The sequence below is a fragment of the Salvia hispanica genome, chromosome 3 (genome assembly GCF_023119035.1).
Source record: "Salvia hispanica cultivar TCC Black 2014 chromosome 3, UniMelb_Shisp_WGS_1.0, whole genome shotgun sequence".
Lineage (NCBI taxonomy): Eukaryota > Viridiplantae > Streptophyta > Magnoliopsida > Lamiales > Lamiaceae > Salvia > Salvia hispanica.
In genome coordinates, this window is record NC_062967.1 from 42,248,909 (window position 1) to 42,258,457 (window position 9,549).

The window sequence follows — 9,549 nt, forward strand, 5'->3', positions numbered from 1 at the left end:
AACTCATGTTGCAGATTAAGAATTGCAGCTCTAAGTGTCAACAACTCAAAAACAATTCTTGCAATTAAAAACTAACAACTATTTTCTTTTCTTCTTCTTCTTCTTCTTCCTCCATTCCACTTTTTCTCTTCTGCGATTAAAAACTAACATTACACACACAAGCAATCAAAAACTAAAGGAATATACCAGCAAAGCTAAACTTCGTGATAAAATACACAATTTATTGATTTACAATTCCTACAGAATGGCCTAATCGTTTGATTGCAATTAATTCATCAAATTCAACAGCCGATCGGAAAATTCATCATAGAAGGATAACTAATTGAGAATGATTTGAGAGGTTTTAGCTACTCACCGCTTCATACAGAGGTGCCTCCGCCGCATCTCGCGCCATTTCAGCAATTCGCTCGTGATGGTGCAGAAGCTGAAGAAGAAAAAAGGCAGGAAATTGCTCAATTCGGAGGAGGAGCAATTCGCCAAGTACGAGAAAATGCGCAGCGAACGGAGGCTGCTGCGTGGCGGATCGGAGGCAATTCGCTGAGTAGATCGGATCGGAGGCTGCTGCAGGCGGCAACGAACGAGTTCCGCGCTGGCGGAGGCAGAATCAGGCGGAGGAGGTAGAGAATCAGAGCGCAGCGGCGGCGCGGCGTTGGTGGTGGCGATGAATTTGAGGGATCCGTTCCTGGATTTTAGCCTTTTAGGGGTTTGATGCCGGAGATGGTAGAGGGCGGCGGGGAGAGGGATTGGGAGTTTTTGGTGAAGATGAAGAATCTAATTAATACACAAAATGACTATTCTACCCTTTCATAATAAATTTATCTAAAAATATTTTTTGTGTGGCAAAATCTGGACCACTTATTTAATAAAAATGAGTGGCTGATATTGCATCTCATTTCTCAATTAGCCTAAAAAATCTCAATGGATCATGGACCTATATATATATATATAACCTATATATATATATATATGATTCATAATTTATGGAATACAGTAACAGTATATAAAAAGCTAGGCGATTAATTATAGTAAAGAAATTCAAAAGAAAATGCAGAAATAAAGTATATATACGCAGTAAGGGTCCTATTCTAATGCTTATAGCACCCTAATCCAAAATCAAGACTAAATCTCCACCCTTGGATTTTAAAATGAGTGGATAAGATTAAAGCTCACAAAATCTCAATAAATAGTAGACAAAATATCAACAAAAGGGTAATATCGTCATTATGTTATCATATGATAATTTTCGTGAGTGTTTTTTTATATCAACATTATGTATTACAAATATCAACAATATGACATTAGAATATCAACACAAGGACAAGAAAATATCAACACATTTTTATTGAGATTGGACATGCATAATATTGAGATTTTGCCTACAATATATTGAGATTTTTTGTTGCATTTGTTGAAAATAGTGCTTATCAACATGTACGAAAATTGAAATATAATTTATCAAATTTCATCATCCGAACATCGTCGGAACATATGCAATTGAGATCTCGTTGGAATCCTTATTAAATTATCTTTAATTTGATATATTTTTTACGAAAAAATAATTTAATTGAAAGAGTTACGTAAATTTAAAGATTTTAAATGATTTTGAGGAGAGAGAAAGTAGTTAGTTATAATTACTACATATAGGATTTGACATTAATACCCTTTTAATTTAATTAATAATTATTTAAATTTAAAATATATTACACTTGGCATTATATTAACCACAAGATCTTCTAATCTAATGATTGAAAATTGGTCTCAATTTGGAATTGATAATTAGTTAGCAATTGATTACGTCCCTACGCAGTAATATTAATATCAAACCAAACGCACGGTTAAACATAGTTTCCTTTTCCTATGAAATTTAATGAATAAAACTAAATAAATATCATATCTTGTGGACTCGAATGACAAGTTTCTGATAAGTATTTTTGATAGATTGATTGTAAACATCAATCTCGCACGAACGAGCAAAATACTTGTTTCAGTAATTACCCATAGAAATAAATAAATTGGTATAATCAAATGAAATATGGCGCACCTATAGTTTATGTACTAGAGAGCGAAGGCAAACAACTTTGGACTAACTATTTACTATACTAATTGACAAAGAGAACCAACCAAAAAAAAAAAAATAGAGACAGCATGCCCTTAGACATATGCTCATAAACCGGTTTTATTTAAATTTGTTTCCATACTATTTCTTCTTAGATTGCCCTTTTTATATTTGTAAACATACCACTAGAAACGTTTTTGGTTATTTCCATTTATATAAACTTTTACTTATGCATGGTACCGCTATTTCTTTAGGAAAGTTCAAATTGAATTAGCATAATATATTATTTAACAAATCTATAAAACGATATCGGATTTTTAAAATAACATGTTTAGAGTTGTTAACTTATTTCTTATGGCTAATTCGTTATTAAAACAATTAATTTTCAAACTTCTGTATTACCACCACACTACCACCACTTCTTTTTACTTTTTTTCCATTTTATCTTACTAATAATATAAACCCCACATTCCACTAGAACCAGAGACGGACCTACACTCATTGATGGGGGATCCTTGAACCCCCAACAATTTGAGTTGTTAGTATATTATACATATGCATACAAGATAAAATAAGTTCACTCTTTAGCTTAGTTGGCTAGAGAAGCTGCCTTGGAACCGGTGGAACATGAGATTGAATTCCATTGCACCACTTTAATTTTTTGGCCATTTTCATAAATTTTCTTATACTAATTCATAACTCTCTAGTAAACAATTTATTTTATTTATGATTCTCGTAGTAAATTCTTAGCTACTAATTAATTTATTTATACATTTTTTATTTTCTCGCCATAGTAATTTTATGTAAATATTGTTATTTGTAAGATTATAAAGAATGTATCATTAATTTATATTGTTCATTCTTAAATTATTTATCTCTCATCATCCATCTCTATTTGGTAGCTCTATATGTTATTATCGGACTGTTTATGACCTCGTTGACACTTGACACTAAAAATATACAACAATTGTTAATACTCATTCATCCGTGAAAAGTATTCTCATTAATGGACGACACGAGTTTTAATTCGTTATAGGTAAAGTATATAAATTAGGAATGACTTTCCACTTTTAGTATGAGCCTAATTTTGGTAGAAAAACGAAAATAGAAAGATGAAACAATTTGTTCTATGGACGAAAGAAATACTAGTAATTTGGACCCCCCAATATCAAAATCCTGAGTCCGCCACTGACTAGAACTACTTCTTGTTTACTATTTTCCTTATCTCTTACTTTATCAAATCCACTTTAAAACTCGTGTCATTCACAATATGTCCTATTTTTCGTGGACGGAGGGAGCATATATTATGTTTATATACATAATGAGAAGTTGTCTAGCGGGGATGGCTAGCGCCTTGGTCTAAGACCGCAGAGAGCAGGGTTCGAATCCTGCTTAGGGGCCCTGCTTGTTATTTTGGTTTCTACCTTCTTCTTTTTTGGCTTTTAAATTACTATTTACACATTTTATTTTTGTTCAATTTACACTTTTGCAAAATATTGAAAAATTGTAAAATTTTTAATAATTAACGGTGGTGAATAAAAGGAAAAAAAAAGATATTACTATAGTTTATCGGTGTTACACGGTTTAGTCATAAAAAAAAGAGTATTCATGCTTTTTTTAACAATGTCACACTATTTTTAACGATAATCATAAAATGGATTTCTATATCTCTTACAAGTAACAACTCTCATACCATCATGCCGCAACTTAGGGATGTTAGTGTAGCCCGTAACCCGTGGGCTTGGCCCGAATTGCCTGCCAAATTTATAATGTTAGGGCTGGAAATTTCTATCCCGAAAAAATGAAACCCGATTAGCCCGCACCCGTTAGGGCCAGACCCGAAAATCCAATGGGCTAGCCCGAAAACCCGATAAAATTTCTATTATATTATTTTTTACTCCTAGTTCGACACTTTATTGATTAATTTTATAATATAGATAACTAAAAAAATAACTTTTAATTTTATATTAAATATACAAATTAAATATTGAATTTTTATTAATATAATAATTGATAAATAAATTAAAAACTTCAAATTTACTAAAAAATATTTAAATTTCTAAACCATGCATTAAAATTTCACAAAATATCTCAAATATTAATATTTGATCATGTTTATGATTGAGTTTAAACATATATCTCAAATATATCACAATTAAATGTTTTACATTGTATGAATATAACTAATGTTAATCATTATTTATTGGGTTGATCGCATGTTAATATTAGCGGCAGTAAATACAAACCGATTGGCCGCACTCGATTGACCCGCAACCCGAGTAGGATTGGCACGAAACCTAATGGGCCGGCCCGATTGACATCCCTACCGCAACTACTATCAGTGATGCAAATACCAAAAAATATCTCATAATATTAATAATAATTTGGAATCCCCAAAATTGAAATCTTGCATCTACCACTGTATATATGATTCATAATTAGGGAATATATAAAAAGCTAGGCGATTATAGTAAAGAAATTCAAAAGAAAATGCAGAAATAGCAGAAATAAAGTATACATACAACACAGTAATATCAAACCAAACGTACGGTTAAACCTAGTTTCCTTTTTTTCCTATGAATTAAATTTGATGGATAAAACTAAATAAATATTAGTATATCTTGCGCACAAGAATGACAAGTTTTCTGATAAGTATTTTTTACGGATAGATTGTAAACATTAATCTCGACGCAAGAATAAGATAGAATAAGGGTAATTTAATAAGGAAAACAAACGAGCAAAATACTTGTTTAAGTAAGCCATAGAAATAACTAAATTGGTATCAATAATCAAACGAAAAGCGCACCTACACTTTATAGCAACCAAATCTTGGACTAACTATTTACTACTAATTCTAATTGACAAAGAAACCAAAAAAAAAAGAGAGACAGCATAGGATCATGCCCTTAGACATATATATGATCACAATCAATCCACTTGTTCCATAATGTGGAGCATCTTTGCTTGAATGTGATTGTAAATCCTCTTAACCTCCTCCATCTTCTCTTTAAAACCATTAAAGTCAACATATTAAACCGGAGACGTACTCCGGTTTTCTGACATTAAACCAGCTTCAATGTCAGTCGTCGGCTCCAACGACACGAAAGAAGGTATCCTCAGCAGCGACCCACTGCTTCCCCACTTTCGTTGACCTTCTTTCGAGAAAAAACCCCATTGGCCACTCCACTCCTCGCTTCTGAAACCTCTCCTCAGACTGCTCGTCTTAGGCAATATAGTGGCCACACATCTCCCGGGCCAGTTTGAACTGGTCGAACCGGTCCGGTCCATCATCTCCTTCCTAACCGTGTTTGGCAGCCTCAATGTGAACCGGTCGAGATTTTCCACGGGTTGGACCAACAAGCGCCCGGTCGAGTGCGACCTAAACTTATCCCAAGCGGCGCCCACTCTCGCGGTCTGGACCGACCACGGCCTAAGGGACCGAATAGGTAAATCAAAGCCTGGGCTGGGGTTCGCATCATCTCTTTCTATTTGAATCACGATTTCCCCGGTTCTCGAGTCAGTCTCCTCCATAACGGTGGGCCCCGGTTCAAGCGGCTGAACCAGTTCGTCGCCGGTCTGCGGGGTGAGATTGGCCCGGCAGAACGGGCAGGTGACGTGCGACTCGAGCCAGGCGTCGATGCACTCGGGGTGGAAGACGTGGTCACAATTGGGGATCAAACGCAGCGTTTCGTGGTCCTTGAATTCGGTGAGGCAGACGGCGCACTCGAGCACGCTCTTCCCGATCTTGTGCTCCTTCACCTCCGCGTAGGTGAACGTTGGGAATGCGTCGATCACCGCCGCATCGAGGCCGCGCATTGCGGCGGCGGTGCGGTAGCGCATTGCGGGGGCGGCGATGTAGTGGTGGTTGTAGTGCCAGAAGAGCCACAAGAGGAAGGCCACGGAGAGTAAAATGACGGTGATGATCGCCGCCACGGGGCTGATCCTGGCGCCAACGTAGTGGTTGCTGTCGTTGGTGGATTCCGGCTGCAGCTGAGCTCCGGCGAAGCTGAGAAGGAGGATTAGGGATTGGAGGAACAAAATCCGAGGGGTTTGCATGTTGAGAATTTTGATCAATTTTGCGATGGAGATTTCAGATTGAAAGAAAAAGGTCGTATTAAAAGAGGGGATGGTTACAAATAAAAGGAGACTTAACTTAAATAAAGTGTCGTTAAATTATAAACCGGTTTTATTTAAATTTATTTCCATACTATTTCTTCTTAGATTGCCCTTTTTATATTTGTAAACATACCGATAGAAAAGTTTTTGGTTATTTCCATTTATATAAACTTTTACTTATGGAAACGCTATTACTTTAGGAAAGTTCAAGTTGAATTAGGATATATTTTATTTAACAAATCTATAAAACGATATCGGATTTGAAAATAATAAGTTTAGAGTTTTTAACTTATTTCTTGTGGCTAATTCGTTTTTAAAACATTTAAATTTTCAAACTTATGCATTACAACCCTTTACACTTGAAGCAACGTTTATAGTTAGACTTAATAATTATCAATTTAAATGATTTTATTATTATATTATTATATTTACTTTTGTTTCATAATTTTGCATGAAGATTTGAAGTATACAATAAAATCTAATTAATGATTAGCATTTAGCTGGAGTATTACTCTCTCCGTCCGTGAAAAGTACTACCTCCGTCCCATGTTATTCACATTTTATTAAACACAACACATTACCTATACACAACATTTTATTTAGTATTGTACAACTTATATCATTATACTACACTCCACTAACATTACTTAAACTACCATTTGTTTCTCTCTCTCATAATTTACCAATTACTATATATTAAAATTCGTGGCAAACCAATGTTTATACTTTTCAGGAGTGGATGGAGTGTCTTATAGATCATGCTTAATTTCACTTCATGATTTTTGAGTGAAGAAATAGAGTATACAAGTAAATCGACTTAATGATCATAATTAGCTAATTGGGTGATAGCACTGAGAAATTTTAGTTTTATTTTAATAAAATGTGATTAGAATGTGTAAGAGGAATATGGAGTTTACCTATCATTTATAGTAAAATTGAATCAGGAATCTTAATGGCAGACAGATTAAAATGGTAAATCGGGAGTTCTAATGGCGGACGGATGGAGTACTATTTTATACTCCCTCCGTCCCATAGAAATAGCTCATTTGGGATAGGCACGAGTTTTAAATGTGTAAGTGATAAAGTAAGAGAGAAGGAAAAAAAATTGTCATAATTAGATATGGACTATTTCTATAGGACGGACAAAAAAAGAAAATTGTGATAGATACTTTGGAGATGCTTGGTAAGATTGAATGAAATGGGGGAATGAAATGATATTTTAACTTCCTTTCCATTCTTTTGTTTGATACTTCTTTCATCCGCCGATAAACATCACACTTTGACCTCATCCCATAAAAATATGTACACTTTTCATTTTCGTCTGTTCCATAAAAATGTGGGCATTTCTATTTATGGAAAATTGTTCCTAACTCATTAATCATATACATCAATTTATTTTACTATTTATACCACTTTGGCTCTCTGTTAAAACTCATTAAACACTAATAATAATGTGGGTCTCACTATCCAATAACACTACTTTAACTATCATTCTTCTCCTCTCTCTTACTTTACCAATTGTGCATTAATTCTCGTGTTATTTCAAATGCACATACTCTGAACGAAGGCTAAATAGAATAACTCTTATTATTCCATAATGATTAATATTATTTTTCTGTACTTCTTCAATTCAGTTGAATATTATATTAAATAACAAAAATTTAATACTTTTAATCAATATTTATAGTGTCCATGAATTCGGAGAGGATCTCCTAATCCATTCTTCCTACTCCACTCCTACTACACCTCTCACAATGCAATAAAATAATAATACAATCATGACCAATTTTGATAAGTGATGGAGGATTATTTTATTGCATTGTGAGAGATGGAGTAGGAGAAGTGGATTATGAATTAGTAGTTTTAATTAAAAAAATTTATTGACATTTAAAAATCAAAATTTAAAATTTAATTTTATAAAATTAAATCTAATATTGAAATAAGAAAACGAAGTGAAGGATGACGAAAGGGAAAAGAATGATAATATTGAAATAATATCAGATTTAGTACCACCGCCCCGCGAGCTGGCTGAACAGCGCTATTCTCCGCCAGCCTAATCACTTCCCCGGCGCCAATTTCCTGAATCTACAGACCTCATCCTCGCCGGCCAAAATCAGTTGCTTTCCCGATCAATCTTGCAGCGGAATATGAGCGAGGTTTCCAGCGACTCGATGCCGGCCGCGGCGGAGTATAACAATAATAACAACAACAGAAGCGACGGAGAGGCGAACTGGCAACACACGGCAGAGATATTGTCTCACCTGCTGTACGAGCAGCTCCCGTCGGCGCACGTGGCATGTCTGCGCATCGCGACGCCGGTGGATCAGCTGCCGAGGATCGACGCACAGCTCACGCAGTCGCAGCAAGTCTTCGACAAATACTCCGCCGCCACCCATGGCGCCGATGATAAAAGGCTGGGCTGGGGTTCGCATCATCCCCTTCTATTTGAATCACGATTTCGCCAGTTCTCGAGTCAGTCTCCTCCACAACGGTGGGCCCCGGTTCAAGCGGGTGAACTGGTTCTTCGCCAGTCTGCGGGGTGAGATTGGCCCGGCAGACTGGGCAGGTGACGTTTGACTCGAGCCAGGTGTCGATGCACTCGGGGTGGAAGACGTGGTCGCACTTGGGGATCAAACGCAGCGTTTCGTGGTCCTCGAATTCGCTGAGGCAGACGGCGCACTCGAGCACGCTCTTCCCGATCTTGTGCTCCTTCACCTCCGCGTAGGTGAACGTCGGGAATGTATCGATCACTGCCGCATCGAGGCCGCGGTGGACGCGCATTGCGGGGGCGACGGTGTAGTGATAGTTGTAGTGCCAGAAGAGCCACAAGAGGAAGGCCACGGAGAGTAAAACGACGGTGATGATCGCCGCCATGAGACTGATCCTGGCGCCAACGTAGTAGTTGCTGTCGTTGGTGGATTCCGGCTGCAGCTGAGCTCCGGCGAAGCTGAGAAGGAGGATTAGGGATTGGAGGAACAAAATCTGAGTGATGCAAAACGTATAGAGAAATTGACTGAACGGAGAAGAAATTCAGAGAAACCCTAGTTTCAATGAAAAACGAAATATTATTATCAAAATTCAACTGCGGCCCAAAACAAAAACAACGCTATTTATAAGCGTCTAAAAAGCCCTAGAAGTTCAAAAGGAAATAAAACAGAAAATTAAAAATAAGCCCGAAAAACAGTAAATTGCAGTTTTCGCCCCTTAAACGATGTCAGATGGCCCAAATCCATCGTCTTGTTGCGATGAGTTCGATCCCAAATTGCGTTTCGCATGTACCGTGCGAATTTCAAATCAATCTGACACCGCCGATTTTTGCCCGATTTCTACGTTGAAACTGCATCATACTTCCCCTCTTGAAAAAGACTCGACCTCGA